Here is an 8,177-nt window from a genome sequence, read left to right on the forward strand (position 1 = left end):
CACAAACAGTACTGACCTTGTCTAGAGCTCTCCCTATGTGCCAGAAGCAGCGGACACTACTGAATCTGTACAACCATATCGTATTGATGATTTCTGAGGGGTTGGGGGAAAATGAGGTGACAAAGCTGCTGCCTCCCATAATCATACAGCTTATCTTGCTGGGCCCAGATCACCCCCTGGGCAGCCTAATTCCAGAGTCTGAGAATTTGCCACTTAACTACATTACATTCTACTCTACAGGGCAACTGAGGGAGGTTTTGGAACTCAACAGCTGGAGTTAGGTTCTTAGCTCTATTCATACTAGTATAACCTTTCACACACTCATTCATCTCTCTGTGCCTCAGTTTCCTCACTTGTAACATGCAGATAAAGAGCACTGCCCGTGAAAACCACGTCAGTTAATTCATGAGAAGCTCTTAGCTTACAGGAAAATAACAAAAAGCACCCATTTTAGAGATTCTTCTCTTACTACACAAAGCAAAATTCTATCAAGCAAACTGTGTTTTCCACTCCGTTTCCTGTAACTAATTACAGCATGGTTGTAAGCAGCAAAGCAGCCCTGTGATACCTTGTAAACCACACAAAAGGTGCAGGAAAGCTCTGCTTTCATCATCTATGCAAAAAATGAGCCAGGCATGATGGCACATGCCTGTAATCCCAGCACACAGGAGGTGAAGGCAGAAGGAGCTTGAGTTCAAGCCCAGGTTAGGCTACACAAGTGAGACTGTCTCAAAAATAGGAAGGCGTATGAAAAAGGAGTACAGCAGTATCCTGATGAGTTTCAAATGAGTCCAGACTATTCTCTGTCTCTCTCTATCTCTCTGTCTGTCTCTCTGTTTGTCTCTCCATCTGTCTCTCTCTGTCTCTCGTCTCTCTGTCTCTCTCTGTCTCTCTATCCCTCTCTCTGTGTCTCTGTGTCTCTGTCTCTTTGTCTCTGTCTCTCTCTGTCTCTTTGTCTCTGTCTCTTTGTCTCTCTCTCTCTCTCTCTCTCGCTCTCTCTCTCTCTCTCTCGCTTTCTCTCTCTCTCTCTCTCTCTCTCTCTCTCTCTCTCTCTCTCTCTCTCTCTCTCTCTCTCTCTCTCTCTCTCTCTCTCTCTGTCCCAACTTCTGGGTATAACTAAAGGTGACCTTGTTTCTCTTCTTCTTCTTCTTTCTTTAGAAAACATGTTCATCTTACAGCCTAAAGTTTAGACTAATGTCCTAGACCAATATCTCCCACTCAACCCCCATCACACCCTGGAAACCACACTTCTCTTTGTATGTGATTTTTTTTTCAATCCCATACACTAGTGAGATCACACAGTACTTGCCTTTCTGTGTCTGGCCTATTTCACTTAGCATAATGTCCTCTAGACCTATCATTGGTGTCACAAATGGCAGGACTTCCTTCTTTAGTATGACTGATTAATAGTCCATTGAATACCATATGTATCACTGCTTTATTCATTCATTGATGGATGCTCAAGTTGGTTGTGTATCTTAGCTAATGTGAATAACACTGCAATGAATTCAAGCTACTGATAGGGTTTCTTTTGGCAATCTACTCCCAAAGTGAGATTGCCAGAACATATAGTAGTTCCATTTTTTTATTTTTTTGAGGAACCGCCATACTGTTTTCCACAGTGGTTACCCTGTGCCAATTTATGTTCCCACCAACAATATACAAGGAGCCTACTATCACTAATCATCAGAGAAATTCAAATGGAAAACACAATGAAGTATCACCTCACCCTGGTCCGAATGGCTGTTACCAAGAAGATAAGAGATAGTTGAGTGTTATCAAGGTATGAAAAACAGGAACTTGGCATGGTGGTTTGTTTTTAAGAGGTGAGGCCCACAGTCTCTGAGATGCATGCAGGCCACAGATGGGGGACAATCCCCACACTCCACTCTCTCTATATTAGATGTTTTCCAGGTGAGCTTTTCCCTGTAGTGCTAGACAAATCTGTGTTGAAGCTGCAGTTATCTATTGTGTTTTCCTAGCCTGGTAAGCATTTGTTTATCTTGCAATCGTATGTTTACTCAGCTAAGAGTTTCTATGATAACAAGGTGTGTCTCTTCTCTTCTTTCTCTGTGTTTATATGACATCCTTTGTTAGTCCTGAGGACTAGACTTTAAAAGTGAGCCACTCATGCATGTGCTCCTTGGCATATTTGTTCTGTTTCTCTAGTTTTCCAGGGAGCTCTCTAGCCCTGCATTGAATCTATATTTTGTCTGAGTACATTAATGTGCTGCATCATGATGTTTCAGTCAGTGATGGACCATATGTAGTGCTACTATGATCCTGGAAGATTATAATGGAGCTGAAGAATCCTACCACCTCTTGATATCGCAGCCATCACCATGCACCACCCCTCATTGCTTGTGTGTTTATGGTAATACTCATGTAAACACGCCTTCTGCACAGCCACTTATATAGAAGGCCAGCACACACAGTATGTGTGATGGGTAAATATGGCCCAGCTCCTGGGGACTACCGCCTGGCCTGACTACAGAGTAAGTGGCTTTTCAGTCCCATCCTCCTGCTTCGAAGCTATCATGCTTCATTGCTGCTGTCTGGGAAGGTGGGACTCCAGGGAGAAGGCCAGTGGAAGCAGAGGGAAAGGAGCACAAGGCTGGGGTGTGATAGCCATCAAAGGGGGCCATCTTGGGACCACTGACTCTAGGAGGAGCCAAGTGAGACATGGACGAAACTGCTGCCAGGGCTGTCATGTTTCCTCTTTCTCCTCTTTCCATAATGTACTAGCCTAGGGAACTAGAGAAACCCCTGCTCATGGTAGGAGTTCAGCACCCATGGCTGAACAGGGCACTTGAGTCCCTCTGCCTTCACTGTTCACTGCCCCAGATCTGGCACCCAGGTCACCTCCTCCCTGTGCTGCTGTTGGTAGACAATCTCTGCAACGGGCATCTAGGGTCAGGAAGCCTCCATTAACCTCCACCTAACACGCCAGCCCCTCCACCCACAGAGACTCTATCTTCCCAAGCCCCTGCCAGGGGACCACACCATGCTTTTTCTGCAAAGGGTGAGGCAGGGCACTCCTTGTTAGATGTTCATCAGTTCCTGGTACTGAAGCAGCAGCTGAGTTAGGTCCTTCCCAGCCCTTCTTGGCCGCCTTTAAGGAAGCCTTGAGGTCCTGAAGCCTGGTAATGGTACCCTTAAAGATTCACATTCTCAGAATGTTCTATACCAGCAGTAGCCATCTGTTGAGTATGGGCCCTGGGTATGGGGAGACAGGAGTCCTATTTAGATTATTTGGCATTCACTGATGGTCTGCCCCAGGCCTTGGAGACTGTGCCTGAATGATCCTCATATTTAGAAATCAAAGACACAGCCCAGAGGTTAAAGAATGCACCATCAGTAGACAGGGAAGCGGTGCTTGGGGCTAGGTCCCAGCATGCCAAGGAGTGGGATGAGCAGCACTTGGTCTGTTTAGTCCAGCCCAGCAGGAGTCCTGCCCTTCTTGGGTCTCCATTCTCTCACATAACTGATAAGGTACCAGAAAGCTTCTCTCAGAGAAACCTCTCAGCCCAGCTGCCTTTGTGTCAATTCTCCAACCTCCCTAATTTGTTTCTAGTGTGTCTGAACTTGAGGCTCCAAGGAGGAAGGAGCTAAATCCACATGACATCCTTTGTTCAGTGTCTCACCCACAATGGTACCTGGTAAGTCTCAGTGTGCCTGGATCTGGGACACAGTTTTCCTTTTCATGAGAAGTGTGCTTGCCCAACAAGAAACAAGCACCCAGAGGCTCTCTGTTGCCTGTTCCAATCACAATCACCCATGACTTCTCCAGAAACAATATCCCAGTAGCTTCCCTCTCTCTTCAGGCCTGCATTTTTAGTTGATTCCTTGATCTTGGTATCCACTCTTTCTTTGTATCTTTTTTTCCATTCTTTCTTTTTTATCTTTAAGTCATTATACAAAGAGGTTTCAATTCAGCCTGTCATATTATGAGTACACATGTTCCAGATTTCTGGTATTCATTTGGTAAAACTGTAAGTTAGTTGTTCAAAGGAGTTATACCATTGGAATCCTACCCTCCGTATACCATACTTCCAGTCAATTTATTTGTGTATAGCTATGATCCTGTAAACGTTTTCATATATATTTATAATTTACATCTAACTTCCATATATAAGAAAAATCACTGTTGTCATCTTGTACTAATATCAATTCAGAAACCTTGAAAGTACTACAAGAAGAAGTGGAAGAAACATTAGCACTTATTGGCATAGGCAGAGGCTCAGCAAATAAGACAGAGAATTGACCATAGGATTGCACCAAGTTTCTGCACAGCAAATGGCATAGTTACTATGCCAAAAATGACAGTTACTATGCTAAAAATGACAGCCCACAGAATGGAAGAAGATCTTTGCCAGCTTAGACATCTGATGAGGGCCTAATATCCAGAATATACAAGGATCTCAAGAAACTAAACCCAGCCAGGTGCTGTTGGCTCACACCTGTAATCCTAGCTACCTAGGAGGCTGAGAGCTGAGGATCACAGTTCAAAACTAGCCCAGACAGGAAAGTCTGTGAGACCCTTATCTCTAATTAACTACCAGAAAACCAGAAGTGGCACTGTAGCTCAAAGTGGTAGAGCACTAGCCTTGAGCAAAAGGGCTAAGGGACAGTGCCCAGGCCCCAATTCAAGCCCCATGACATACATATACCTCCAATGAGTCAATAACCCAATTAATAAATGGGCAAAGGGCCTACATGGAGACTTCTCAGGCCTGCATTTGTAATGTGGCAATAATTTGGTACTAAACCCATGTGATCAGCAGGGTTGGCATAATGCAGGTGGGTAGAGCCCTGGTTTTCAGATAAGGAAACTGAAACCCGAGATAGCCAAGATCACACAACAAGTTGGTAATAAATAAAACAGCAGGCAGATTGGGTTTGCTGCATAAGCTCAGTGCTCATCCCACTGTGTTTTTCATTTAACAATCACAAGGGAGACTCGAGCATCCTCTAGCAAGATGCAGTCCCAAGCAGAGGTTTTTAGTCCCAGACACAGTTAACTTGCTCTGCAGAAAACATAAAGCTACAGAGAAGGAGCTAGGTGCCAGTGGCTCATGTCTGTATTCCTAGCTACTCAGGAAGCTGCAATCTGAGGATCATGAGTCAAAGCCAGCTCAGGCAGGAAAATCTATGAGACTCTTAGCTCCAATTAACCACCCCCAGAAAAAGCTGGAAATGGAGCTACAACTCAGCTGGTAGAGCACTAGCCTTAAGCACAAAAGAGCCAATAGAGAAAGTATCGTCAGGCTAACTTTTCTTATAAGCAAGGTTCTTAGTGTCCAGAGGACCTGGCCCTCTGCCTAACCTGGCCCTTGAGTGCCACCTTTAGACTTCACTCTTGGCAAAAGATGTCTCAGACTTTTGTTTTCCCCAAATTCAAGGCCAAATGTGTAAACAGTCCATCTATTCCTGAACACTCAGCATCTCTCCCTTCCCTAGTCCGATCACTAGAAGAAAGGCCAATGCAGCACCTCCCCACTTAGGCCACTGTGGCTCCTCACCTTCTACAAAACCTTGGTGCCTCCCCCATATGGAAGAGCCAGGGTTCTCTAAGCTTCTCATTCATCCAAACAACAGGGACATGGCTAAGAGGAAACTCAGGTCCCAGCCCAGGCTAGCCCCTGTGTCTCCTCTTCATTGGACCTGCGCTTCTTCCTCTGCAGCTCAGAGTTGAGCTACGGGCAGCCATGAACCTCGCTGCTCTCCTCTATTACCACCTTTACCCCTTTAGGAAGAACCAACTGCACTGTCATCAGGGAGCCTGTAATTAGCCTCAGGGGAGCCTTTTCCAGAGACAAGGGCCCAGGAGACACATACTGCAGTGTTCATAGCAGTTTTGTCCTACCAGCCAAAAGCTGTTCTAACCCAATGTCCATCAGTCCTAGAATCAGCAATAAACTGAGCTGTAATCACCCACTGAAAGAGCTATGGATTTTAGGGAAGACATGAGAACCCTGATTGAATACTTGGCAATATTTAAAGAATTAATGCTGATACCGTGAAGGACAGTTATTATGAAAAAAAATGTGACTTAAAGATCCCTTATCTTTTAGACAAACTTGCAAGATTATGCATGAAAAGATGTGTGAGCTGGGATTGCTTAATTGCTGAGCCGGGCAATGCGTACATTAGTGACATTTATTGCATACTTTCTATTTTTGTGTTTGACATTTTCCATAATAAAGCTTTTAAATAAGCAAATCACCCAAGGCTAATTATGACACTCTTCTTCTCCTTTATAAATAGCAACTTTACCTTTACATATCAGTCTTTTATTTTTCTTTTCAGGACACACTAGGGAAAACACCCATGCATATAGGTAGAATTATAACAGACAAGAATCTAATAAGTAACCAGTTAGTTGGCTAACAGGTCAGAATTCAAAAATAATTTGATAGTCTGGAGCTTAAGTCAGTGCTAAGGGAGAATTAATGGAGATTATCATAAAATCCTTCATGTGCAATCAAATAAAACATCCATCTAGCTTGGCACCAAAGAGGCACCATTTCACAATGGCTGTGGAAGTGGTGCCAGCTCGGGGTGAGTCAGCAGCAGGAAGGGGCTGCCAAAGCCATAGACAAGATGGAGAATACACAAAGAGAAGCCCTGTGCCTATCCTGTCCCGGGCTCATCTGATCATACCTAGATGGGCGCACAGACGACTCTATGGGAGAACATGGAGGCATTCGAGCTGGAGAAGGAGACTCCCACACACAAGGGGTTAGGGTTGCCCACCCCCACCCCATGACTGTGGTGGGAAAATTGAGACCCCTAAGTGAAATTAACAAGGAAACTGCTTAACAGTCTTAGAAAGAGAGAAGAGGAGACTGGGGATGTGGCTTCGTGGTGGAGTGCTTGCCTAGCGTGCATGAAACCCTGGGTTTGATTGCTCAGTACCACTTAATCAGAAAAGGCTAGGAGTGGTGCTGTGACTCATAGTAGAGTGCTAGCCTTGAGCACAGAGAGGCTCAGGACAGTACCCAGGCCTGAGTTTCTTTTTGCTAGGATTGGAAAAAAGAAAAGAAAGAAAGAGAGGAAAACTGGGTGGTGTCCATCCACCATACATGTCTAAATGTTCTTGATGGCTTCTGAAGTTATTTTCAGACTTGAGTGGTCTATTTCTCAGAAATGAATTAACAATAGCAACCCTGGAAGTAATGGTGGTCATTATCACCCATTTATTAACTATGTATCTTGGAGTTGTTCAGTATATTATTTAATCAGTCCATCAGTAAACAGTGCTTGTTGAGTGCATATTTTATGTCTAATACTGTGTACCCCACAAGCATCACCTGATGTAGTAGTCCCTTCCTTTAAAGACCTTGTTGCTAATTGAATTTTGTAGCTCAACATTAGTATGAATTTCTCTCATTTCATAAAGTGCCTTTAATCAATATATATTTATGCCTTGTGACATCCCTGTAAGAAAGGTATTCTTTCTACTGCCAAATTAGTGAATAATCATTACTTTTTTAATCATTCCCTATTGGAGTGTCCAATTTTTAGTGACACTCATCATGAAGCTAGCCTCATTCAAGAAAAGATTAACTTTTGAATTTTTCATATCTCTCATCCCTGTATAAAGGAATTAAGTTAAATATATTAATTCACATCAAAAGAGAAAGTAAATGCTCTAATTCCTCATTACAGATTATCCCCAGCAACAAAACCGAGAGGAAAACATTAATATTTTCAAGTTTTATTACCTATAAAGACTTTGAGGACTGGGAAGGTGGCTCAGTGGTAGAGTGCTTGCCTTGTATGAATGAGGCCCTGGGTTCGATTCCTCAGCACCACATAAGCAAAAAGAAAAAAGCCAGAAGTGGCTCAAGTAGTAGAGCACTAGCCTTGAGCTGAAGAGCTGAGGGACAGTGCCCAGGCCCAGAGTTCAGGCCCCATGACCAGACCCCCCCCCAAAAAAAAGACTTTGAGACCATAATTTCTGGTATTGATTTATATGGAGCACACAACAAAAGGGACAAAGCTAGGCCTGTTTTAAAGTTGGTATTTAGGAGTAAATGTTTACTTTGATATTAGGCAGGAATCTGTGAGTCCAAATGTAAAATAACTGCAGATAAAGCAGGGACTTGGAGAAACTGGATTGGAGGGAGGCATGGTAGTGTCAGGTTCCAGAAAGAGAACCATTCTCTTGGCTC

Source organism: Dipodomys merriami, unplaced genomic scaffold (assembly GCF_024711535.1).
Source record: "Dipodomys merriami isolate MVZ:Mamm:240054 unplaced genomic scaffold, mDipMer1.0.p SCAF_10, whole genome shotgun sequence".
NCBI lineage: Eukaryota > Metazoa > Chordata > Mammalia > Rodentia > Heteromyidae > Dipodomys > Dipodomys merriami.